Source organism: Bos taurus, chromosome 9 (genome assembly GCF_002263795.3).
Source record: "Bos taurus isolate L1 Dominette 01449 registration number 42190680 breed Hereford chromosome 9, ARS-UCD2.0, whole genome shotgun sequence".
In the NCBI taxonomy this organism is placed as follows: Eukaryota; Metazoa; Chordata; class Mammalia; order Artiodactyla; family Bovidae; genus Bos; species Bos taurus.
In genome coordinates, this window is record NC_037336.1 from 72594538 (window position 1) to 72621844 (window position 27307).

Sequence of the window (27307 nt, forward strand, 5' to 3'; positions counted from 1 at the left end):
GCCATCTCATCCTCTGTCATCCCCTTCTCCTCCTGCCCCCAATCCCTCCCAGTATCAGGGTCTTTTCCAACAAGTCAACTCTTCACATGAGGTGGCCAAAGTATTGGAGTTTCAGCTTCAGAATCAGTCCTTCCAATGAATACCCAGGACTGATCTCCTTTAGGATGGACTGGTTGGATCCCCTTGCAGTCCAAGGGACTCTCAAGAGTCTTCTCCAACACCACAGTTCAAAAGCATTAATTCTTCGACGCTCAGCTGTCTTCACAGTCCAACTCTCACATCCATACATGACCACTGGAAAAACCATAGCCTTGACTAGATGAACCTTTGTTGGCAAGGTAATGTCTCTGCTTTTCAATATGCTATCTAGGTTGGTCATAACTTTCCTTCCAAGGAGTAAGCGTCTTTTAATTTCATGGCACCATCGGCAGTGATTTTGGAGCCTAGAAAAATAAGTCTGACACTGTTTCCACTGTTTCCCCATCTATTTCCCATGAAGTGATGGGATCAGATGCCATGATCTTTGTCTTCTGAATGTTGAGCTTTAAGCCAACTTTTTCACTCTCCTCTTTCACTTTCATCCAGAGGCTTTTTAGTTCCTCTTCACTTTCTGCCATAAGGGTGGTGTCATCTGCATATCTGAGGTTATTGATATTTCTCCCAGAAATCTTGATTCCAGCTTGTGCTTCTTCCAGCCCAGCGTTTCTCATGATGTACTCTGCAGAGAAGTTAAATAAGCAGTGTGACAATATACAGCCTTGACATAATCCTTTTCCTATTTGGAACCAGTCTGTTGTTCCATGTCCAGTTCTAACTGTTGCTTCCTGACCTGCATACAGATTTCTCAAGAGGCCGGTCAGGTGGTCTGGTATTCCCATCTCCTTCAGAATTTTCCACAGTTTATTGTGATCCACACAGTCAAAGGCTTTGGCATAGTCAATAAAGCAGAAATAGATGTTTTTCTGGAACTCTCTTCCTTTTTCCATGATCCAGCAGATGTTGGCCATTTGATCTCTGGTTCCTCTGCCTTTTCTAAAACCAGCTTGAACATCAGGAAGTCAACAGTTCACGTATTGCTGAAGCCTGGCTTGGGGAATTTTGAGCATTACTTTACTAGCATGTGAGATGAGTGCAATTGTGCGGTAGTTTGAGCATTCTTTGGCATTGCCTTTCTTTGGGGTCAGAATGAAAACTGACCTTTTCCAGTCCTGTGCTGAGTTTTCCAAGTTTGCTGGAATATTGAATGCAGCACTTTCACAGCATCATCTTTCAGGATTTGAAAAAGCTCAACTGGAATTCCATCACCTCCACTAGCTTTGTTCGTAGTGATGCTTTCTAAGGCCCACTTGACTTCACATTTCAGGATGTCTGGCTCTAGGTCAGTGATCACACCATTGTGATTATCTTGGTCATGAAGATCTTTTTTGTACAGTTCTTCTGTGTATTCTTGCCACCTCTTAATATCTTTGCTTCTGTTAGGTCCATACCATTTCTGTCCTTTATCGAGCCCATCTTTGCATGAAATGTTCCGTTGGTATCTCTAATTTTCTTGGAGAAATCTCTAGTCTTTCCCATCCTGTTGTTTTCTTCTATTTCTTTGTATTGATCACTGAGGAAGGCTTTCTTATCTCTTCTTGCTATTCTTTGGAACTCTGCATTCAGATGCTTATATCTTTCCTTTTCTCCTTTGCTTTTCACTTCTCTTCTTTTCACAGCTATTTGTAAGGCCTCCCCAGACAGCCATTTTGCTTTTTTGCATTTCTTTTCCATGGGGATGTTCAAAGCTCTTGCTCATCAAAAAGCTTCTAAAAATATGGCATGGGATATCACTAACGTGGCTTAATATATATGACTAAGGACTTATATCCATGAAATATAAATATGTCCTACAAAAAGTTTTTTTTTTAATTGGTTTTGCTTTTTTAAAAGGAGAGGAGACAAGACTTAAACACTTAACAAAAGAAAATATACAAAATCTAATGTGTACTTGAAAAGTTGTTCAACATCCTTAGTCATCAAGTAATATGAACTAAAACCATAGTGTGATATCGTTTCACTCCAATCCTGAAGAGTAGAAATTAAAAAGTTGATAACCTCAAATAGTTGTGAGGTATTAAGAAGCAATTGCATTTCCCATCCGTTGCTGGTGGGAGTGTATAATGATACAACCACTTTGGAAAACTATTTGTTTTCCTATAAAATTAAACATGCAGCTATGTCATGACCTAGTAATTCTACTCTCATGTATTTTCCAAGAGCAATATATATGTCTACAAAGATGATATGAGAGTATTTATAGAAGCCACACCTGTATTGTCATAACCCCAAACTGAAAAAAATTCAAATGTCAGCAGAGGGGCAGAGCAGTGCAATGTTCCTTCCTTAGTTCAGATGGACTCAAGCAACTGCTCCTAACAACTATGTGGACCGTTGTCCAAATGTTCTCTCCTGTGTAATTTTGTTGTTCTTCAATAGGAATATATATTAAATATACTCTTAAATATATATATTAAATGTACTTTATATATATATTCTTTGATCACAGCAGTATTTACCCATTAGTAACCTCTGGTAGGAATTTGCCAATTATGGCCACTGGTCAGATGAAGCTTATTGATTCTTTAACCAGAATCAGAACTATCTTCAGTGGCCAAATTTATTATTAATTTAAACCCTTATTATTATTATTTTAAGAGCAGGAAAACTTGCATACACAAAAAGACTTGCCCCCCTTTTTTTCCTTTTCTCTTCATCTTTTTCTTTTCTTCTCTTTTCTCCCTCCATTTCTTCTCTTTCCCTCTATTTCTCTCTCTTGCTTCACTCTCTCTCTTTCTTTATTTGTTACTCTGGAAGAAATATTTCTCCAAACTTGAACTGATTCCACTGATTGGTTCTAGCACAAACATCTTGAACTCTAAAATCTGGAGTCAGATAGAAATGTGATACTGAGTTTGACATTTCTATGGAGAGTTTCATCAAATATTCCTTTCTTACCACCTCCTGCTCTTCACATGACCCATGGTTTAACTTCTGCAAGATGGATCACATTCTCCCCTTCAGCTGGTATGTAGATATCACCTCATGGAAAGAAGTTTAAAAATAATCGTAAGCTCATTAGATGTGGCAGCATCCGGGTGAGAGGGAGGGTACTGGATGAGGGCAGAGCACACACAGAAGATGAGGGAGGGCACATGTTTCCACTTAGAAGCGAGAGCTTTAAAACTGTGCCAAGCAAAGCGCTGGTGGACCAGTGCAGAGTGAGCACGTGACTATGAATCACTGCATTTGACTATGACAAAATACTTTGGCTGAAGCAATAAAACAATTTGAAGGTAACCTTTTGGGGGACTTTCAATCTTGCTCCATTGCAATCAACACATGATATACAAGGCTGATGGAAAGAGCAATGTACTGGGAAGCCAGCCATGAACTGAAAATATGGGTTTTCCACTGACTTGTTATAAGAATTAAAAAGACTTTTATTTCATTTGGCTTTCAATATCCTGACCCATCAAAAAATATAATGATAATTACTACCTCCCAAGACTGTGAGAATATACTGAGATAACCTTTGTGGAAAATTTTCTGATATACATTTATTTTATTACTACCAACTATTACGAAGAAACACTTTTCAGTCAGAGGGCATTTAACTTAAAAAAGCATGAGACAAGAAACATTAACTTGTGGCCAAAAATGTGTTTATATGAAATACTGGTCTCCCCCCAACTTCAGGTAAAATAGTGAGCACTGTAAGCCTTAGTGGAGATTATTACTATAGTAACAACTATGTATTTTGCACCAATCATTTTTGCTCTGGATCTTATGGCATAAGCATCACATGGAATATCAGTTAATGGAATAATATCTGGAACTATGAAAATAGATTTTAGTTCCTTAAAAATATCACAAAAATCATTTTTGCAGTAAAATAATCTTCATGGCAGATATAATGGTATTGGACATTTACTGTGATGAAATTATATCAAGCATTTTAATTAATTCTTGCCTTTTTGGAATTTAGTTTTATTTTCATATCATGCATTCAATTGATGAAAACAATATTACCTAATTTCATTTCAGCTTCTGTAACTCATAAGTGAAGGTCATAATGCATATGCAAATTTGTGTAAATTGAGACAGAAGGTCATTGAGAATCAAGACCTTTTTCTATTTTCATCACTAAATTGGAGCTCTAGCTACATTTTGGTAGTGAATTTGGACAACTTTCAAGTTTCAGGCTTTGCTAACAAGGGTTATTAAAATAAACAAACCAAAAACCTCTGAATAAATGTAGTACATCCTAGAACATTGCCTCCAGGCAAGCAAATCTGGTTCATTGGGGATAATGACTTGATTGGTAACAAGTGAACCATGACACACAATCCAATCTATAACTAGAATCTGAATGTAGCTGAATTCAAATATTAATGGAGTAAATATTACAACATTCCTTTCCAATAATGATGACTTGATCTCAAAAATATAATAGTAATAAACAGCCAGGGTTTAATTTCTTTAAAATCCATATGAAGAGATGTAGATAATTTTTTCCATAAGACATAACCACTGTTAACTCGCTAGAGAGATTAGTGGCTAACTTGGCAATTAAAACACAGACACACAAGAAACACACAAAGAAAGTACTGCAGCTGTTGCCCTTCATCATTTAGTCAGCTAGTTGGAGCAGAAGACAGCGACAGAGTTGCTGTATTTAAACAGGCTTTTTGTATGAGATTCCAAACCATGTGATCTTTACTTTGAAGAGCTCAGAGTCAGGGAAACCAACTTTCCATCCATTTCATATTGCCATCTACCAACCAACAGTTCTTATTTAATACAACGGGATAATTATGTTAAGGGCAAAGGTAGCCAATTTTACTATATCTTTTTATGGATAAATGGTTTCACCATTGTAAAAAGAGACACAGCAGCACACGAACAAAGCCTGGAAAAAAAAGGACATGGGAAAAGGAGAAACAGCTGGTGCTGAAGTAACAGGATTGGGAATGAACTTCATTTTTCTATCTTTCATTGTTGTTTTTAATATTATTTGTATCTTTAAACTCTTGAAAGAGTAACAAATGCTTATTAATCTAGCATACACTCACGGAGAATTTTTAGTTATGTTAGCATAAACTGGTCTTGTTCAACTTTGTGCCAGCTGTGAAAGAGATGTGAACACAAATTATAGATAAAATGTTTTGTTTGGGGAGAAAGTGGTTTGCTTAATCTGAGAACAAATTGTTTTTGAGCATTACCTTTATCCATTTCTATAAAAGTTTCATGATAGAAACACACAATCTAAATTCTTGGCTTCAGCAGATTTGTCAGGCCCAAAGGTAACAGTTCTGTTTTTGTCTTGAGATCACTTTACTCTAAGTATTTGAAAATGACATAATTAACTTTCTATAAGAATCTTCTATAATTAGATGCTGTTTTAATGACCTGGTAGCTTGTCATCAATTCTGAGCTCTCATTCTCTCCCTCCACTCCAACTGCCTCCTATCCTAGCTTTACCAGATTAGTCTTCCTAAAGCATTGCTCTGCTTATGACTGTGTGTCTGACTCTTTGTAATCCCATGGACTGTAGCCTACCAGGTTCCTCTGTTCATGAAATTTTCCAGGCAAGAATACTAGAGTGGGTAGCCTATCCCTTCTCCAGGGGAACTTCCTGACCCAGGGATCGAACCAGGGTCTCCTGCATTGCAGGTGGATTCTTTACCAGGTGAGCTACCCAATAAGACCCTGATCATCACTGCTGCTGCTGCTGTTGCTGCTGCTAAGTCGCTTCAGTCGTGTCCGACTCTATGCGACCCCATAGACAGCAGCCCACCAGGCTCCCCCGTCCCTGGGATTCTCCAGGCAAGAGCATGGAGTGGGTTGCCATTTCCTTCTCCAATGCATGAAAGTGAAAAGTGAAAGTGAAGTTGCTCAGTCGTGTCCGACTCTTCACTACTCTCCTGCTAAACACCTCAATGGTTCCCCAGTGCCTACTGTACACTTTTGATTGTTTTTCCCAAAGGCTTTCTATAATGTGTCCCACACAAATGATATAGCCTTCTCTTCTAAATTGCCAACAAACTTCAGTTTCTCCTACTTAAAAATCCTTTCTCCTTCCTGTCAAAGGATCTAAATCTTATCTTGTCTTTCTGTTTAATACCTGTACCATCCAACATGTCTTTCTTGAGAATCACAGCCCAATTTGATGGTTGTTCTTTCTGAATTCCCATGAAAATTTATTACATGTATTTCTATTACCCCACAAGCATAAATAGCCTTGCATTATTTTAAAATACTTAATATTTTAAAAGATTTCCTTTTTTAAAAACCAGATCAATGTCCCTTAAAATGGCTACTCTTTGTTATATTTCTTTTGTATCTTTCTAGTGAAGTGGGAGGGATTGGGGGCAGGAGGAGAAGGGGACAACAGAGGATGAGATGGCTGGATGGCATCACTGACTCGATGGACATGAGTCTGAGTGAACTCCGGGAGTTGGTGATGGACAGGGAGGCCTGGCGTGCTGCGATTCATGGGGTCACAAAGAGTCAGACACGACTGAGCGACTGAACTGAACTGAAGTGAAAGTTGCTCAGGAATGTCCTACTGTTTGCAAACCTATGGACCATAGTCCGCAAGACTCCTCTGTCCATGAAATTTCCTAGGCAAAAACAATGGAATGGCTAGCCATTTCCTTTTCCAGGGGATGTTATCAACCCAGTGATTGAACTTGGTCTCCTGTTTTGGAGTCATATTCTTTACTGTCTCAGCCAGCAGGGAAGCACCTATGACATACCCAAGAATTGGTAAATTGTAATAACACAGCCTAGAGTAGACACTCAATGAATGCTTGTTGAAAGAATGAAGGTGGAGAATACTGTAGCAGCCAGGAAGCAAGATGCTGATTCCAACTTTGCTCTGTTTTAACCAGAGTGATATTGGTCAAGTCAATTTATGCTGTTGGTCCTCCATTTTCTTGTCTATGAAAGGAGCCAAGTAAAAGAGATGAACTTCTATTCAGTCTTGTTCTACTTCTTGTGAACATCCATCTCATCTATAACCCAAGCCTCCCCTTCCCTTAAGAATACTTGTCAGTGCTGATATAAGAACTTCCTTTCAGTAATTTCTCCCCCAGCATTCACAGGGGAAATTTACTGGGACAAGGTGCTCCCTATTACTCTCTTTCCCTTAATTTCAATGCTTGTCCTGTATCTAGAGATTCCCTGGAATCTGGAAGCACACACATAGCTTCAGCAAACATGGGGAACAGGCATGAAGCGACTCATGTTAGGAATCCTTGCCAGCCTTGCTCTGTGGTCCAGGTAACACGCCAGTTAAGGCAGAGCTAGAGTTCAGAGCTGAAAGGTACACACATAAAGCAAGAGTCATTAAGCCTGAGGAGGAGATGAGACTGAATTGTAGGGCATAGGGCAAAGCTCAGACTTCAAGCTGGCTGGCTGCCCCACAGCGCCCTGGAGTTCAAGATCCAACAGGGGCCAAGGTAGGAGTGTGGTCATGGGGTGGGGCCTGTGCGGGAGGTGGTGGTTTAGGATCCAGAGATCCCAGCTGCCCTGACTCATGGCCACTTGGAGGGATAAAGTCTGAGAACCTGGGCCTGTCAGGACTCGGGTCCAAGCTGGCCTGAGAGGTCAGGGAAAGAATGGAGCTCCGAGTGGAAGTTGAGGGGCAGCAGTGAGGTGCCCAAGAGAGCAGCTCAAGCAGGCTTTATGTAGTCTTGTCTCTGGGGAGGGCTGCTGCCCACAGTCACAGGGGCCCGATCACCAGGCCTTGAGTCTGCAGATACGGATTGGTAGAGTGCAGGGCAGGGTTCTGCTGGGGCTGGCGAGGCAGCGCCCTCTCTGTCCTCTGAGACCTTTACTAGTTTTTTCAGAGGGCACGATTTCCCCCAAAGTCCTCACAGAGTTGTTTTCTGGCAACAGTGCCCAAAGAGGTGTGTGCATGACATGCCAGGACAAGCTGGCTGCAGCCTTAACGACTCCAAGGGCTTCTTGAGCGAAGTTCTGGATCAGCGTTTCTTAACAGCCGAGATGTCTCTCATTACCATGGGATCACCATCTAGACCTGAGGGCAGTGCACAGATGAATGCAAATCGAGTCCCCGGGCAGCCAAGGGGGCCCCACGGCCCCCCTCTTAGAGTGCTTATTTCCTGCTTCCTGTGGAGAACTCTAGAATGGAAGAAACCAAGGCTGTGAGGGGGTGGAGAATGTGGCAGGGATCCTAACTTTCTTGCTGAAGGAAGCTCTTAATAAGCACCCATCTGCCTTCAGGGAAGAAAACATGATTCTCTTTAGCCTTTCAAATTCAGTGTTGAGGACCAAATGCTCTCAGCGGCAATCTGTGTCCCAGTGCCTTTTCCTGTGGACTTAGTTTCAAATGTTCTTTCCTAAAAAATCCATTGAAGATGACATAAAACCCAGATACTTACCCACCACATTTTATTTCCTTAGTGAGTAATTAATGACATTTCTTCAGCTATTTTAATGTGTTCTCTGAGTCAGGTAAAGGAGACCATAATAGTTAATCAAACAACTAATTCCTGGGTACTTAAAAATATTTTAAGCACTTAATCATACTTAAAATGGACTGTTAATGAAGCTTATAAACCCTTTGGCAGCTCTGAAAGTGAATTTCTCTGAAGGCTTAGAGAGTATTAATCCACTTAGATTTTTACCAAACAAATATTATTCATGCTTTAATTAATGGGAAAAGATATTTAGAAGGTGAGGTTCGTGTTCCATTGTCCTTCACTGGGTCTAGTAATTACTTACTCCACGTGGGAAACCCTGAGCATGGATTAAACATTCTTCAAGTTATTCTCAAACTTAGAGAAAGTTAGTGGTCTACTTTTTTTTATTAATAAAGAAAAAAATGAGAAGACAAACTGAAGATAAGAAAGAATGATTTTGCTCTAATGTTGGCATCTAAGGTAAATAGGTCACATTTGCTTTTTCTCAAGATTACTGGCCCATAAGAAAAAAAAAAAAATGAAAAAACAGATTATTCCATTTTAGTGGCTTGTTTCGATAGTAGTATTAATATAAATTGCCTTCTCACTTGTTTTTAAAATAAAGGAATGAATGAAATAATTTATTTAATATAGATAGCAATATATTAAAAGTCATTTTTTAAAAAAGATTTTTTTGATGACCATTTTAATCTTTGTTGAATTTGTTACAGTATTGCTTCTGTTTTATGTTTTGGTTTTTTTTGCCTGAGAGGCATGTGGGATCTTAACTCCCCAACCAGGGTTCAAACCGGCAACCCCCACACTAGAAGGCAAAGTCCCAACCACTGGACTGCCAGGGAAGTCCCCTTAAAAGCCTTTAATTTGATAGCAAGGCTAAAGTAAAGGATGAACGAGGATCAAGATGAAAAATAGACAGAAAATGAATACTGTCAACCTTTCCCCCGAGAAAAGACTGATAACTGCTTTTTAAAAGTAAGCAATTTTTTAGAGCAGGTATTGGAAACTTTTCTGTAAAAGAGCCAGAGAGTAACTTTTTTGTATTTTGCAGACCACATACCTTCTCTGTTTATTTCTCAGCTTATCTTTTCCTTTTTTTTTTAGACAATACTTTAAAAATGTTTAAAACTTTCTTAGCTCACACTTATCCAAAAACCGTGGGCTGAATTATACTTACGGTTGGTATAGTTTGCTGACTTCTGCTTTAAATTTTACATTGGGCAAATGTTGCCAAAATATACCCACTAGTAATTTTATGTAAAATTTGCAAGTAAAAGTGTCCTTGATAGGGAAACTTCCTATTTTCACTGGAGAAAAGTATAGTGCTCCTTCTTGGAAAGTGGAAATCAATGTGTAAAATTTCACTTTCTCAAGATAAAGAAAAGCTCTTCTTTTGAGGACTAGCTTCTCTGTCTTATGGCCCTTCAATTAGCTTGGAAAGCTTTGATAAGCTTGGATATTTCCAATGTCAAAAATAAAAACATCCTTGACCACCTCCTTTGCAGGCAGGACATTTCCTGCAGCTCCAGTCAAGGCTTTCTCCAACTGGAGCATGGTTTCCTCAATTGGACTCTGAGGGCACCCTCTTGAGGTCACTCAAGTTCTCCACCGAATTTTTAAGATTTGCATTTTCATTTCTAAAGCTAAAAAAACAATTGGTGTGATCAAAGGTGGGATCATCTCGTGATCACTTTCTAAATGGCTACAATCAGAGGAATTCAGTGCGCAAAGAATTCAGGCACTCTGGCTAATAGGAACCTGAGTCAAGAACAATGATTTCATTGCATCTCATACTTAAGAAGGTTTTGTTGTAGTTTAAGAAGAGCTGTGAGTGAATATAGCCATCTGACTGTGTAATAATAGTGCAGTATCTTCATGTCAAACCAAAAGAATTCTGCTGTAGTAGAGGAAGTCAGGAGTTTGCTGCCAGCAGTGGTTTAACTTCTGGAAAACCATATCATTGATTCAACTATCATAGTTAAATTATACTGAATTTGGTTAATGCAGCTACTTTGTAAATTTATTTCAGTTTTTCACTTGTATAAGAAGTATAACTACTGCTAGTCTGTGATTATCTGTGTTCTTTAAAATATATATATTTCTTACTTGAGCTTCCTTGGTGGCTCTGTGGTAAAGAACTCACCTGCCAATGCAGGAGATGCAGGTTCAACCCCTGGGTCAGGAAGATCCCTTGGAGAAAGAAATGGCAACCCACTCCAGTATTCTTGCCTCGAAAAACCCCATGGACAGGGGAGCCTGGCAGACTACAGTCCACGGAGTCACAAAGAGTCGGACATGACTTAGCGACAGAACAGCAACAATATTTCTTACTTAGTGAAAAATATTAATCAGTATGGCATCCAAACCCAAAAAGTTACATATCAGATTTATGATAATGACTATATACACAAAAATCTTATTAATGAAAATATCTTAAGTCAGAGATAATAGCCTATTTAATGTAACATTTAACAAAACACATTCTGGAAGCTCAATAATTGAAACAATCATTGTTGAAATTTATTGTAATTAACAAAATTTGACTGAAACTTAAGCTACCACCTTCATCAAAACATAATCTTTCTTGTACTATCAAAGTCTCTGAAGAAACAATTGTACCCGACTTTAAAAATTTTAGCTTTATTTTTGCTATCTGAATATTGTACATGCATATGACAATGAGAATAAGATTTTTGTTTAACTCTCAGTTTTTAATAACTAAATCTGGTGACATTAAAGAATACACATTTTTTTCAAAGTCTCCTACTTGATTCAAAACAGATGACATTTTTGCACTTTTAATGATTAAATCTTTCATGCAAATATTGTCTTAGTTTAAATGTAACCTAGTAGCTGACTCTGCATTCATACACTATGCTGGATTCCTAGCTAACATGCTATCAGTATGCCAGAAAGTATTTTGGTTTGGTGCGCCTTTGTCTATTTTACTTTTCATATGTGTAACTTGGAACTTTGGTCTCAACCTAAGAACAAAAATTCCCTTTGGACATTTCTGAATGTTTTATATTTGATTTTTTTTTCTTTTGCAACAAAAAATAAATGTAGTACCTCTTTAGAGTTACCTACTTTTCTAAGAAGAAATGGAAATAAGAGCAGTAGTTTCTAGTTTTTGATCTTAAATTCTTTTCTAAAAATTATTGAGAAACCCAAAGTGGTTTTTAAAAAAAAATTTTTTTTTGGATTACATCAATTGCTATTTACTAAATCAGGAATTAAAACTGAGAAGCCCTAAAAATATTTATTAATGCATTTAACATAATGATAATCAGCTCATTATCTGTTAACATAAATAACATTTCTCAAAAATACCTTTACTTTGTGAAATGAAAATAATTAGGGAGAAACATAGCTATATTTTACATTTTTACAGATTGTTTTAATGTATGATTTTTAAAATTGCTGGATTTTCATATCTGCTTCTGCATTCAATATGTTGCATTATGTTGTTTTGGTTGAAGCACGTGAAGAAAATCTGGCCTGACACAGACAAGTATTTGAAAAAAGGAAGGGCATTTGAATATCCTTTCCAGATGATTATGGTATTCTTCTTCGATAGAATACCAAAACTCAGCAAGTGGTGGTTTCTTAAAGATTAGTTGTGACATGAAGTTTGAAATCATATCAGTGAAATTTGACTACTCAGTTATATTAAAATTCACTATTCAAAAAAAAATTAAGTGATCTACCCTGCACTTTAAATGAATATTTCACTTGTGGCTTTTGTAACATTAAGTATTGGTCATCTGGAAAATTTGGTTAAGTGAGGTATATGGTGTCTTGTAAATGCTGACACAGTATCCAAGAAATCACACATATTAATATCATCTATGTCAGAATTTTTTTTTTAAGGGTTTAAGTTTTGGAAAGCTATCAAGCTTAAAATGGCAGCTACACATTTTCCAAGACTCTATTTTTCACTTGAAAGTTTAAATTTTATCATTCACAACACATACTGCCAGATCTTTTTTTGAAATGACAGACACACTTTGTTCATTTTCAAGAAAATGTCTGCCAAATACAAAAGTATGAAGAACCACAGTTGGTCTATCAATTGCTCTTTTAAGTAAAAATAAATTGGTTGTACAAGCAATCATCATTATTCTTAGAGGGCAGAGCTTTTGACGTCAGACCATTTCCAAGACTGTTGGTCTGACTAGATTACTAGGTTAGGCATGAACCCTGCCCCAGTTGTCTGTGGGAAGCAAGTCAGTATGGAGCAAACACGGCCACTTAACGCCTGAGGAATTTCCAAGATTAACCTCTTCCTCAGGTGCTATGGCTACAGCAGCTTTCCTCTGAAGAGGAAATGGCAGTCATGCTAAAAGTCTGATGTGTCCTGTAGATGATCATTTAAACAAATATAGACTTTGGGAGAACTTAGACAAAAGGATGAGAAAGTCTTCCACCTCTTCTTTGGGGAACTATTTTTCTTTTAACGCTTTCTTTCTTCTCATTCTCTACCCATCCCACTCCATCGGCCTCTTAGTGTTCAGTGTCCTCAGCAGGATGCCAGCCATCTTCCTCTCACTATTCCATCTTCTCGTACAGTCTTGACCTCTGCTGCTTCATCTGACTTATTTGTCCAGAATCCTGCTTTCTGTGACGGTAACTAGCAAATGGCTAACCAATCCTTGAAAATGTTATCAAAAAGAGCTCATAAGAACATGTATTTCCCTTCCCCTTCACACAGTGGATGTTCCCCAAACTGGTGGCAGTTCCACTGCAGGAGTTGAGGACAAGGAAAGGAAACCTTGAACGGGAGTGTGGTGCTAGGCAGTGAGAAGGAGACCACACAAACATTTCCTCTGTCCTCCTAAGTGTGGAGCAGGCCCTGGGCCCATTGGAGCAAATGAAGTTATAGCAAAAAAAAAAAAAAAGATTTTGTCATTGTACCTAAAGCAACTAGAAAGCTAGTAACTTTTCATGGTTCATTATAGTCCTTAAATCAAATACTGACTGTTCTCATGTATCACTCCATATCCAAAACATTCCAATGAGCACCTCACTTTTAGATATATTATTTTCTCCTCTCACTTTTTGCAAATTATATGCAATTAAGGTAAGATTTGCTTCATTGATCTAGCATTTATAGAAAATTTCAGTGAAACATTAAAACTCTAATGGAAAAAAGGCCATATATTTTTAAATTGGTGATTATTTTTCATCATACTTGTGCTATATGTAACCCAAGCATTCTGTTAAAAATTAATATGATGATTATTATGAATATAGATTTCGAATCTACACATATTGTCTTCAAGGTTTGGAGTTACTATAATCAAAATAAGAGTTCATCCCATGGGCCATTTGAAGAGATTGAAAGTGATGAAAAGTGAAAGTGTTAGTTGCTCAGTTGTGTTTTGGACCCCATGGACTGTAGCCTGTCAGGCTCCTCTGTCCATGGAATTTTCTAGGCAAGAATACTGGAGTGGGTAGCCATTCCTTTCTCCAGGGGATCTTCCTGACCCGGAGACTGGAGACTGAACCAGAGTCTTCTGCATTGCTGGCAGATTCTTTACCATCTGAGCCACCAGGGAAGCCCTAGAGAGTGAGATGCGGAGATAATTATGTATGTGACAAAGGAGGCTGCCCTATCACAGAGCATGTAGCAAGTTTTCTTCTGATTCCCATTGTCTCTGCAGAATTCAGAGAAACTCAAAAAGAACATATTTCAATCTACCAGTGGACCCCTAACTGCTACCGTGTGATTTTTGTGAGAAGAGTATAGATTCACTCATTAAAAACTGTAAACTTCCACCTATTTTTTAATTTACAAACAAGATAGGTAAGATAGGATATATATTAGGTGTATAATACAAGTTTGGGGTTGAATTCCACGTTTACCAGCCATGGAGTGGTTATTACAAGCTCTTTGGCCCTGATTTCTTCCTGTGTCAGATTGGATTAATACTTGTCTGGTGTGGTTGTTAGGGGATTAGAGATAACAGTGTGTGTCAAGCGCCTGGCACGTTGCAAGCACCCCGGTATTGTTATTTGAAGAGGTGCTATGGGTAAACTGTTTACATGTAAAAGACATTCACATTCTCTAGGTTTGATGTTGCCTGAAAGCCTTCTTTCCTGCCTGGTGGCCGACTTTCCCTTTTCTTATTGTTCTAAGAATACCTCTCCATTTGGCCCATTGTAAATAGTAACAATTGTTTAGCTGTTCCATCAGAAGAGAGAAGTCTTCCTGGAGCCTGGCAGACCGAGGGCCCTGTCTGATCTGTCTAACAGCTTTGGAGCTGGAGACAAAGCGCGGGGTCTCTCACTTCCTCCTCTGGGAAGAGAATAGTGTCCCCAACCAAAATAGATCCTCGTCCTCTTACAAACACCAGAATAAATACTAAGGAAATGAGGGCAAAAATCCACTGTGATGGATGTTGAGACAGAATTCTTCCTAAAATAAGGTTTTCAAAACTCATAGGAAGCAGTAATGGATATTACAGCACATGAATCATTGTTGTGCCAATTTCAGTTATGAGTTAGTAATATACTAATGCAGGGTGGTTCTATTTGGATTACTTAAACATAGATGTTACATCTAGAGAAATATGCCTATGGAGCTACATTTACAAATAAGAATAGCCTAGGCAAAATTCACAAGAACCAACTTGCCCATGGAATTTGATGGAAAAGTAGTTAAGATTTTGGCATTAAAAAAAGCCCATAAACTGCAACTCTCTCACATCCATAATGAAGCTTGGAATAAAAACCTTTTAAAATTATAGTTGGATACAAATTAGTGATAAAGATTGAGGGCAGGGGAAGGGACACTAAAAATAAACATTATATCACAGGAGTAACAGTATTCAACTTTTAAGTTAAATTATTGCTAAATTAATCGTTTCTATTTAACAAAATAATGATCTTTATCAGTCATAAAATTCCCTAGCTAATTTTCCCTCATTGGCCAATTTCTCTATTGTCTGGACTTTAGATAGTGTCTAAAACTGAAAGAAAATGTGAATTCCGATTCAAATTCAAGGTCAATTCATTGATAATATTAGCAAAATTTGAAGGATATCAGATCATGTGGCATAAGGAGCTTCATTTGCCTGAAAAATCTGCACTTCCTCATTCGTGAAAAAAAAACCCCACTTATAATAAGATAGCCTCTTGGTCTACTGAGATATTATGAACTATCTGAAGAAGGAAAAGTATGTAGTAAACTTTATAGTTCTGTTTCAGAAATGGGGGAGTGTACTTCATTTAACAGATATCTGAATTTACTTTACAGTTACTGAAATCAAAGTGGAATGATACTGAAATTAAAAATGATAAATCAATAGGAAAGAATTAGGTCTAGAAGTAGATCCAAGAGTATCTGGGAGTGGAAGTCACTGGGGAAGGAAGTGTAATATGCAATATACAACCAATTCAAAGTTCATACATGCATGGAATTAGGATAATTGGCTATCTATTAGCAAGAAAATAGTATCAACTCCTATTCATAAGATCCAAAAGTAAATTCCAGCTATATTAAGGAACTAGACATACAACATGTAAAATCATAAAAAAGAAAAATCAGGAAAACATTTATATAACTATGGAATGAAACAAGCTTTCCTTAGCAAGATAGGAAACAGTAAATTAACATATTTTGGAAAAAGCAATTCATACTATAGAGTACTATGCAATTATTTCATAAAGAATAAAATGAAAGAGTCAAATAAACATGTATAACTACTGTGTGGTATAAAGCAAAAGAAGAGAAAATATTTACAACACATGTAAAACAGCAGCTTAATATCCCTCACACATGAAGAGCTTTTACAAATTAATTAGAAAATGACAGATGTGAACAGGCAATTCACAGCAGAGGAAATACAAAGGACCAGTAATCCTAAGAAAAGATGCTTGACATCTATATTAGTAGCCACTAAAGTGAAAATTGAAATACCTGGGCATCATTTGAGGTGGAGAGACAGTGTTCCAATTGGCATGAAATAACTTTAGACAAGACCTGACACCCACTGTTGTTAAGCCTTGCGGGTAATCCATTCTGTTGAACACTTGGCACGGTTCTGTAAATTGCTTCATTCCAAAGGTAATCTGACAGGTTTTGTCAAGATATAGAAATGCACAAAGACTTTACCTATAATCTCAATTCTGGGTAGTTATCTCACAGAAATAAAAATAAAGTATATAAACATACATACAAGTGTGCTTATTAATTGAGGAAGGCAGAACCGTGTGATGGTTAAGAGCATGGCCTCTATAGTTAGACTCGGGATTCACATTGATAACTTACCTTGTAAGTTATTCAATCCTATGTGCGTCAGTTTTCAGAAAAAGAAGACAAAAAATATATATCACATGAAATTTTTATAAAGATTAAATAATAAGATGCATGTTAAGTGTTTAAAACATCATCTACTATATTTTAAGACCATAATAAATATTGGTTAATACTGTCATTCAGCATTATTTATAGTAACGAAAACAACCTGGATATCCATTAGCAAGGATAATAATTGAATTGTACTATGAAGCCATTGAAAATAATGAGGCATATCTGTATGCATGCATTTGTCCAGGATGCATTCAGTGAAGAAGTATAAGTTACAGTCTGATGTATAATGCCAATTTTAGAATAAGAGCAAAATGAAATAATTATTTTCCAGATGTACCTATTTTTGTAGTGGGATAATATTTTGAGATATTAACCACTTCTTTTTCTTTCAGTAGTACACCTTTTATACCCTTCTACCCTTATCCCCATTCAAGCCCCTAAACTGCTCCAGGTCTGTTATTCCCAATGAGGTATGAATAGAGAGAAGAATCATTCTAGCAACTGGCTTCCAAAAAGTCAAACTTGCCTATATTTGAGGGTTGGAGAAGAGAGGGGTTGGACCCAACTGCCTGACTAAAAAAAGATAATCTGACAGAAATTAAAATACAAATATACAAAGCATCTTACAGAGATTCTTATTAAAGGTTGAAAGTAGATGCCCCCAGCTTGGGGAGAGATGAAAATGTATTAGAAAGAAAGCAGTGAGCATTGGAGATGTGCCCGGAAAAAGGGGCCCCAAACCAAATGCCTCGATAGAGCTGGGCCAGTGGAAAACTATAGCTCGGCTGGTAGGATCTAAGACTAGAGGAAACTGACCTCGACTTCCAGGTGGAGGCCAGGGAGGCTGGCAAGAGCCCACAGAGGAAATTGCTATAGGGCATCAGATAAGCTGGCAGAGATTGCTGTGACTCAGACACCGCGCAGAAACCCACACACCTGACAGGGTCTAACAACAGGGGCTGATGTGTCTGTGGGAACCGGTGGCCAAGGCCCAGATAGGGTGAAAGAAGTGTCAGTTATTACCATGGTTACCAAGAAGCAGATGCTGCACATGCTCTACCTCCCACTCAATTTCTTGGTACTGCATAACCTTCTCTCTGTCCCTAAAATGCTAGACAATTTATAGGAAAAAAGAAGTTATTCCGAATAACTGAGACTGAGTGGCTACCTAACTGATGGGATGGAACCTCAAGCTAGAAATTAATTTGAGCTAAAGAAAAATTGTTGTATTTCTCCTCATCAAAGTTGTGGACTCATACAAGTTACATGAATTTTAGATGTTCATATATAGATAGTGAAAATACAAACTGTTAAGAGGAATCATCTAGCAGCAGGGGAGAGGCTGTATAGCTGGAAGGGGAATGATAAATCATCAATTTTAATTTAGATATTTCTGTAAATTTAAATAGTTGAGTGAATAGATATTCCTTTTGTTAGTGAATTGACTGAAATGTTATCAAATGCAAAGACAAGTGCAAATGCAACAGCAAGTTCAAAATCATTTTAGAGCACATGATAAAAGTCAAGATTCAAATGCCTATTTTGGGCAAATTATTAATATTCCTGGTCCTCAGTTTACTTATTTATAAAATGAAGGGCTAGGTTAAGTGGTTTATATAATCATGCCTGTTCTTAAAAAGGTACAACCAGATATGGCAGAAAAGAGTTACATTTGTGAAGGACCTCGTATAAGTAAAGGCCCTTGTAAGTTAATGTTTAAAGATAAAGATTACAGGAACTATAGTGGAAAAACAAAACTGTTCCATGAAACAGAGGTTTGTCTGTCAATCTCAAGTCTGCCAAATACTATCTGTGTGACCTTGGGCAAGGCAGTTTATACACTTTGGGTTTCAACTCTTTAAACATTTTTAAAGTAAAAATGTCCAAACCTGTCTGTACATTAGAATCAATCAGAGGCTTAAAAAAAAAATCATATGCCATACATCCAATAGGAATAGGTATATGCACTACCAGAAACATGTATAGGAAGTTTCACAGCAACACTATTTGTATTAACTCAAAACTAGAAACAATCCAAATGCCCATCAAAAGTAGAATGAATAAAGAAGTATTGATATACTGGCAGTTGAATACTATGGGGCAAAGGTCAGCAAACTTTTTTTATGTAAGGTGCCAGATAGTAAATATTTTCAACTTTGAAGCCAAACAGTCTCTGAGGCAACTAAACTCTGGCATTGTTGTGTGGAAGTAGCTGCACACAAGACAGAAAGAAATTAGTCTGAAGTCTTTATGATCCATGCAGGAGGCAGACAGGAGACCTGGCCTGGGTGCTGTCAGTTCTCTCTCTATACCTCACCTCTTATCTTGGTCTAGCGACACTGGCTTTTTCTATTTTCCCTCAAAAGCACTAAATCCATTCCTGCCTTAAGATTTCTGCACATACTATTTCCAGTGTTGCCACAGTCAGTCCCAAGATCTTTGCCCATCTGACCTCTTCTTATCATTGAGGCTTAGCTCCCAGGTACCTCCTCAGTCATGCCTTAACTGACCACCCAGTCTAATTGCATCCCTATGACTCTATCACACCATCTTTATCATATCACCTTATTTTCATCATAATATTCCTTTATTTATGATCTATTTGTATTTATTGTCTGATTTCTCTGTGTTGAACATAACCTTCATAAGAGAAAAGACGTGTGCTTCTTTCTATTGGAAAAAATGATCCAAGATTCAGAAACAAGAGAAAGAAATTATTGGGCATACTTTTAGTTTTTAGTAGAGGGCACTGTTTAAAGTGGAGTGGTAAAGAAACTGCCTACCAAGAAGGAGACGCAGGTTCAATCCCTGGGTCAAGAAGATCTCCTGGAGAGGGAAATGGCAACCCATTTTATGCCTGGAAAAATCCCATAGACAGAGGAGCGTGGTGAGTTACAGTCCATGGGGTCACAAAAGAGTCAGACACAACTTAGCAACTAAAGAACAATAAAACTATCTAAAGCAGAGATTAGCAAACCTTTTCTGTTAAGGACTACAGAGTAAATATTCAGAATTTGTGGGCCAGAAAAAGCAAAACTAAGGCTATTATGTTGGATGTAGGTACTTATAATAACAAGAAAGAAAATAGTTTTCACAATTTTTAAATTAATAACAATAAACAAAATAATAATTGATATAATTTTTGTTAATACGGGTCCATTAATATAAAGAATGAAATGTTTTGGGGAGTATATAGTTTGCTTCATTGAGGTTGAAAATATGTTTGCAATCAATTGCAAATGTTTATCTGTATTAAGATTTTATATATCTCATCTCTCTTCATACATGTTGTGGCTGTTCACTCGCTCAGTTGTGTCTGACTTTTTGTGACTGCAGAATGCCAGGCTTCCCTTCACTATCTCCTGGAGTTTGCTTAAACTCATGCCCCTTGAATCAGTGATGCCATCCAACTGTCTCATCCTCTGTCATCTCCTTCTCCTCCTGCCTTCAATCTTTCCTAGCATCAGGGTCCTTTCTAATAAGTTGACTCTTTGCATTAGCTGGCCAAAGTATTGGAGCTTCAGCTTCGGCATCAGTCTTCCAATGAATATTCAGGGTAGATTTCCTTTAGGATTGACTGGCTTGATCTGCTTGCTGTCCAAGGAACTCTCAAGAGTCTTCTCCAGCACCAGAATTCAAAAGCATTGATTTTTCAGCATCCAGCCTTCATTAAGGTCCAACTCTCACATCTGTACATGACAACTGAAAAAACCATAGTTTTACTATATTGACCTTTGTCAGCAAAGTGATATCTCTACTTTTTAATACACTGTCTAGGTTTGTTATAGATTTTCTTCCAAGAAGCAAGCATCTTTTAATTTCATGGCTGCAGTCACCATTTGCAGTGATTTTGGAGCCCAAGAAAATAAAGTCTGTCACTATTTCCATTGTTTCCCCATCTATTTGCCATGAAGTGAGGGGACCAGAGGCCATGATCTTAGTTTTTTGAATGCTGGAGTGTTAAGCCAGCTTTTTCACTCTCCATTTTCACCTTCATCAAGAGGCTCTTTAGTTCCTTTTCATTTTCTGCCATTAGGGTGGTGTCATCTACATATCTGAGGTTATTGATGTTTCTCCTGGCAATCTTGATTCCAGCTTGTGCTTCATCCACCCCAGCATTTCCCATGATGTACTCTGCATATAAGTTAAATAAGCTTCATACAGGTAGGTACTGCCAATTTCTGAAAGAATGTGATTCAACTGAGCATACTCATTGCTTGGAAAACATTTATAAAATTCTATTACATTTACATTCTATCTTAATATTTGCTCAGAAAATCATAATAAAACATTACCACTGCTAGGCCATCAGAAGAAGAGAAAGGAGGGGGGGGGCAAATAATTAGCCTGGCAGTGCTTCAATAAAACTTTATTAACAAAACAGAAGGTTGACCCCCTGTTATATAACAATGAGAACAAACAAACTATAACTACATGCAACAACATGGATGCATTTCACAAGCATTCTGTTGAGTCAGAGAAGCTAGATACAAAACAACACACACTATGAGGCTCCATTCATATAAATTTCAAAAATATGGAAAAGTAAGCTATTATCCTAGAAGTCAGAATATATGGTGGTTACCTTGGGAGAGAGTGACTAATAGATAGTCCAAAGAGTTGTCTTCTGGACTGGATTGCTTTGCTAATTGATTTGAGATTGTATTCATTTCATGAAAATTAATGAGACTACCCTTACAGGATTTGTACCTCTTTTTTTTTTTTTTTTTTTCTGATACAAGCTTGACCTCAGTGACAAGTTTACATAAAAATTAGGTATTTCAAGATCTCATTCTGTAAAAATCTGAGTTAGGTGGTTGGCAGTATGGCCTGCGATTCTGTCCTTAACCCAGTCTTGCAGAGGTTGGTGACCTGCCTAGGGTCATGCCATGAGGAGAGCTGACCCAGTAAGCCCTTGCCATGCTGGGCATGGAGTGAGTCAGCTGTACAGAAAGAGAGCACGTGCAAAGCCTGTCCTTGAGAATGAGCTAACGGAAGCCAAGGTTACATTCCAGACTTTAACCTGGACTAATATTTGCACTATCACCTGAATATTCTCATTGACTTCTGTCACTTGGGCGGAGCAACAGTTCAGAGTTTCGTAGGTTACTAGAGTTGCTGGGAAGTTGCCCGAAAGCTTTCAGAGTGCAGCATGAGCAAAGCAGCCTGCTCTCCAAGCAGATGGTCCCAGTGCTCTTTCTAGTTCCCTGACTCTCTTATCCTTCTTATAAGGTGTTGTGGTATAGCAGACACAACTGGAAGTTTGGGTTGAAACAGAAAGAAACTTCACATGCTGGTTTTGCAATTTGTTTGCAAATAACTGAATTTTACCCAACTATAATTTTTCTCATTTGTAAAATAGGCATAAAATCTATTCTCGTTTGCTTTATCCTCCCTACCCCTATGACATGTGAAGTTTCTTTTCCTCTTTTTTTTAACTCAATATTCAATTTATTCAATACTTTTTTATTCAATATTCACTTATGTGCCAAGCACTATTAAGGCTTTGATAATGACTATCTCATTTAGTCTTCGTCACTAAGGAAGGTTCATTTATGAACCACATTTTATACGTGAAGAAACTAAGAATCAGAGAACTAGGTAACAAGAGGTGGAACCAATTTCCCACTGAAGAAATCGAACTGGGAGCCTAACCCTTAAACTCTGTTTTGAAGGATGACAGTGCCAGGCAGCTATCACTGTGTCTGGCCCATGGATGACATTCAGTAGGCGTTAATTCTGTGTTTCTTTTTTCCTCAAAGAGCTATGAATATTACCTGGGCCTTGACGGTGAGAAAATCTGGATTTTAGTGGCTTGGTACATCACTTTTATTTCCTTACTGGTATAATAAAGACTCCGGATTGCATAAATCTGAAATGTCTCTCCTTAGGCTGAATGAATTTGTACTCCCTATGAATGCTTGCTTCAAACAGAAAATAAGAACCTACTAATCTCTGCAGTCTGAAAGCATGGGGCATGGAAGTGCTCCCCACACCTGATGTGAGTCCCTAAAATTAACCTACAATGGAAGTAGTCTTGTTAAAATAATCTATGCACTTTTGACATCTTGACAACTTGGCAGATAATGCTGAATTTTCTACAAATTGAAAAGTGTTGATGGCCATGTAGTTGGTGGAGATGGTGCTGATAAAATATAACCCTGTCTCCAGATGGGATGATTTCTTATGAAGGCAAAGTTGAAATATAGATCAAATTTGGAAATCATTCGACCAACAAGTATTGTAGAAGACACAAATGGCAAATCCACAGGATAAACTAAGTATGACTTTTATATTACTCACTTTCTGGTTATTTGCCAGCATCTAAAACCCAATTAATATTTATGGGAGAATGAGTTTTGTTCAAGTCATTTGCCCAAGTAAAAAGCAGAGGTAGGTTTGAATACTAAGCCAATATTTTGCAGAATTTTAGAATAAGATTAAAATAAGTTGTTATAATTTATGGTATGTAGATAGAAGCATTACATTAAAAAATAAACCATTAAAAACCACTATTAATTTTGGATGGCACAAGAGTCAGCAGGGTTGAAAGATTTAGTGTTCTAGTAATAAGAGTTTGGAATTCCAAAACACAGAAAAATTGACATTTTTACTGCTTTGCTTAGTTTGGTTTTATTCCAGGAAGTTAGGAGACACTGGGCTAGACAGTATAGATGACAAGTCGTGATGTGAATGTTTCCTATGAGACAGGAAATGCTCTCAGACCCTGCACGTGACTCCACAAAGTTTGATCTTTGTTTTCAGTACATCCATTTGCTTCTTTTTACTTAATCCTATGTATTATGCCCAGAACAGACTGAGAGCAAGTTGCAGTTATAGGGTGATATGCCTTCCTTTAAAGAAATTGCTCTTGTGGCACCGAGGAATAAATGAAGATGCTTTTTATGATTTAGCTTCCTATTTGATAACTTTGTTGCTCAGTCATGTCCAACTCCCATGGACTGTAACCTGCCAGGCTCCTCTGTCTTCTCAGGCTTCTCTGGGGGTCTTCAGGCAAGAATACTGGAATGAGTTGCTTCCTCCAGGGGATCTTCCCAACCCAGGGATCAAACCCATATTTCCCACATTGCAGGCAGATTCTTTACCATCTGAACCACCAGGGAAGCCCAAGAACAGTGGAGTAGGTAGCCTATCCCTTCTCCAGGGGATCTTCTTGACCCAGAAATCAAACCAGGGTCTCTTGCATTGCAGGCAGATTCTTTACCAGCTGAGTTACCAGGGAAGCCCATATTTGATATAAAGGGATATATAAATGGAATAACCTTTTTAAAGATCTCATAATAAAATTTGTCAGTTCCTAAATGCTGGTGATTTTGAACACATACACATGCTGCTGCTGCTAAGTCGCTTCAGTCGTGTCCGACTCTGTGCGACCCCATAGACGGCAGCCCACTAGGCTCCTCTGTCCCTGGGATTCTCCAGGCAAGAATACTGGAGTGGGTTGCCATTTCCTTCTCCAATGCATGAAAGTGAAAAGTGAAAGTGAAGTCGCTCAGTCGTGCCTGACTCTTAGTGACCCCGTGGACTGAAGCCTACCAGGCTCCTCCGTCCATGGGATTTTCCAGGCAAGAGTACTGGAGTGGGGTGCCATTGCCTTCTCCACATACACATACATGCATATATATAATTGGTTTTCAAGTGATTTCAGATTTTTAAAAAAGGAATCACTAAAAATCAACTCTAACAATGAATACATCTTGAATTTGTGTTTTTGAGCTACTACTGTTTAGGTCATGCAAACTTTGGGAATTAATTACCCAGAATATTTTGAGACTGACTCATGCTGTCTTTTGAATCTGCTCACTTAGAAGTGTCATGAAAAATTTTCTTTAAAAAACTAGAGTTGGCTTCAGTTCAACTCTGATGCCATCCATTGTCCCAAAGATATGCTCTTATTACTGCAAAAAAGAAAAAAATATATAACGCATTTTTAAATTATTAACTAATGCTAGCTGAAACATGGAAATTCACAATAACATTAGTACAAAGTTATGGTAAAAATCTTCCCTCCTACAAATATTTCTGATGGAAATTATAGCAACATTACTTTAAGCCAAACCAGAGAACTGCAATAGAATGATACTCTTCAGTCCATTTTCTATACAAATTTTTATTGCAAAAATCCCAGTTTTTAGTATAATTTTTAAGGCACATATTTGGCCATTGGGTGAAGGGGTAGAATATCAGCTGTCAGCACTTGAAAAGGGAGGTGAGGTGTTGGTAGGGTCATGTTCTTTCTGATGCCCTCTCCCAGTTCTTGGTAGCCCCCATGTAACCCAATTTCTTCTTTATATCACCATCTTCTCCATGTGTCTAGATCTTCACATAGTATCTCTGTCTGTATGCCTTTATCTTATAAGAGAGTGTTTTTAGTCTTTCGGGCCCACTCTACTTCATATGAACTCATCTTAACTAATACATTTGTAACAACTGTCTTCCAATTATTTGAAGGTCATTCTGAGGTGTTGGGGGTTAGAACGTCAACATATTTTGGGGGTCTGGGGATACAGTTCAACCCATAATACCTGCTGTAGATACTCTAGATACTAGGATTACAGAGTGAATATGACAAAATTCATGTCTTCCAAGTGCAAGGAGATTGACATTAAACAGAAACCAAGAATATCAGTTAGTGATAAGGACTATGTGAACAATTATATAATAGGGCACCTACTTAGGTTAAGTGATCAGAATGATCTGATTTGTAACCTTTAAGCTTTTAGCTGAGTTCCCAAGATAAGATGGAGTTGTTGTTGTTCAGTTGCTAAGTTGTGTCTGACTCTTTGCAACCCCGTGGGCTGCAGCAACTTGGCTCCCCTATCCTTCACTATTTCCTGCAATTTGCTCAGATTCATGTCCATTGAGTTGATGATGCTATTTAACCATCTCATGGAGGCAGCCATGTAAATATGGAGAAAGAGGATTCTAGGCAAAGGAAACCAAGGATCCCAGGGGAGGAAGACCTGGTCCTTCTACTACTGCTCCCCGCAAAGTCTGTCAGCACAAAGGATTTCCTTTCTTTTCATGAATTTATGTATTACTTCACAAATTATTTACCTGATTTTCAGCTTCTAGTAGGTAATTTTCTGTGAAGTTTTGGATGTATGGAATAGCAACCCAAGGAATGGAACTTTTTGTACTCTAAAACAGAGTATTCATCTTTAATCTGAAGACAGCATATTGTTTTGTGGACTAGGAGGCTATTTTTATAGTTTGACAGCTACATCCCAAATATAACTGAAATATCATTGCAAATAATTATAGAAAATAGAGAAATCATTAGGGAACTGAAAAGTCTTACTCTTATCACCTTGGAGAGAGAGAATGAAGTCACTCAGTTGTGTCTGACTCTTTGCGACCCCATGAACTGTAGTCCACCAGGCTCCTCTGTCCATAGGATTCTCCAGGCAAGAATACTGGAGTGGGTTGACATTTTCTTCTCCAGTGGATCTTCCCTACTCAGGTATTGAACCCAGGTCTCCTGCCCTGTAGGCAGACTCTTTATCGTCTGAGCCACCAGGGAAGCCCCCAAACAAACAAGAGCATGATGCATTGACCAGGAACCAAACCCAGGTCTCCCACGTGGGAGGCAGGAATTCTACCACTGAACCACCAGTGTCCCTATTGGAAGAAGGTTCTTAAGAAAGCGTGGCCTATGTCAAAAGTAGCTGTATCTTATATGGTGATATCAAATCTGATTTGTACCAATGCATTCATAAAATACATTAGCTATCATTTATAAGAAAATCATGCTCAAATTTATCTTTCCATTGGTTGGAAATAATGTAGAAATAGTCATTTTGGTGTAATACAGCTACTTTTGACATAGGCCACACTTTTCTAAGAACCTTCTTCCCTTTTTAAATTCTGTAATATAAGACACAGTGGTCTGAAGCTGGGCTTTAAATTGTTTCACCTCATGCAAAATTGAAAGCATTTTATGATAAGGGAAACCTGCAGAGAAGATTTAAAGGCTAAAATCTTTTGCATGTTTTCTAAGTCAAATTTGGGTTTGCATATTTAATATTGTTAGGAAGATTCACAGTAAAAATGGGGCACCTTTTTTGATCTCTGTTGTTTGCAGACATAAGCATATTTTACTCACTGAATTATTAACTTCTCCATAAGCCTGTCAGTTTTTAGAAAATATCAAGAACTGGTAAAATAATATGTCAGAAACTGTGATTCAGAGAGAGTACAAACGCATCCAACTCCCAGAATAACCTCAGAATTGACCCAATGGAGTCTTAAACAAGAAGCTTTCTAAGCATATGGTTGCTTCACAGTAACTTTCTATAAATTTTCTCAAACAGAATTTCACAAGGGCCCATAGCACTCTTAAGATACTCAAAATTTTAAATTGCTTATCTTTTCATTTTTTGGGGCCAGGGGGAAGATATCTAACAAGTCCTTAAAAATTAATCAAATTAGTGACACCCTTCCTGTGAAATAAACATGTCAAGAAATTTACAGGAGAGCTGCTCTT

General features: G+C 37.8%; 2 long non-coding RNA genes across 3 annotated transcripts in view; one reads left to right on the forward strand and one right to left on the reverse strand.

The window, feature by feature from the left end:
- Nucleotides 1-17872, reverse strand: part of LOC132346123 (uncharacterized) — a 49981-nt gene extending 32109 nt beyond the window's left edge. For both annotated transcript variants that reach the window (XR_009495855.1, XR_009495854.1), the window contains exon 1: nucleotides 17617-17872. This is a non-coding gene — a long non-coding RNA (uncharacterized lncRNA). The remainder of the gene's footprint in view (nucleotides 1-17616) is intronic.
- Nucleotides 1-27307, forward strand: part of LOC100295884 (uncharacterized) — a 50911-nt gene that overhangs the window by 14339 nt on the left and 9265 nt on the right. The window lies entirely within an intron of this gene.